Here is a 467-nt window from a genome sequence, read left to right as displayed (position 1 = left end):
TAGGATTTGTGAAACATTACAACGGTGCCATGGACATAGGTTTCAAAAAGGGACTCAAAAGAACTCCATGAAGGTATTCAGGATATAAACTCTAATAATTATTTGAATAAGAAACGAGAAAGGTTCTTGAAAAAAAAGGTGAATTGCAAAACGTAACAAGACGATAAAGGAAAAAAAAGATACAAACCTGTGAGAAACCAAGGGCTAGCGTTGATTCTAGGATTTTCATGGGAAAATCTCACTTTACTTCCTTTCTGGTGGCTTCTACTGTTTCCTGGAGGTCATTCACATTCCGGGGATATATGGCAGCAGCCGCTTCTGACACCGATGGCTCTTTACCAACAGCATGAGTGGATGCTCACCTTTACAAATCTCACACTTGCCTCTCGGAAGAATAACACTCTTATACTACATAGAAATATACGGTAAAGCGAATCTAGCTAGTGAGGATAAAGTCTCCGAGTCGG

This window comes from Trypanosoma equiperdum (assembly GCF_001457755.1).
Source record: "Trypanosoma equiperdum strain OVI genome assembly, contig: ctg_1172, whole genome shotgun sequence".
NCBI classification, from domain to species: domain Eukaryota; phylum Euglenozoa; class Kinetoplastea; order Trypanosomatida; family Trypanosomatidae; genus Trypanosoma; species Trypanosoma equiperdum.
The sequence above is the reverse complement of the archived record's forward strand: the minus strand, read 5'-3'. Positions refer to the sequence as shown.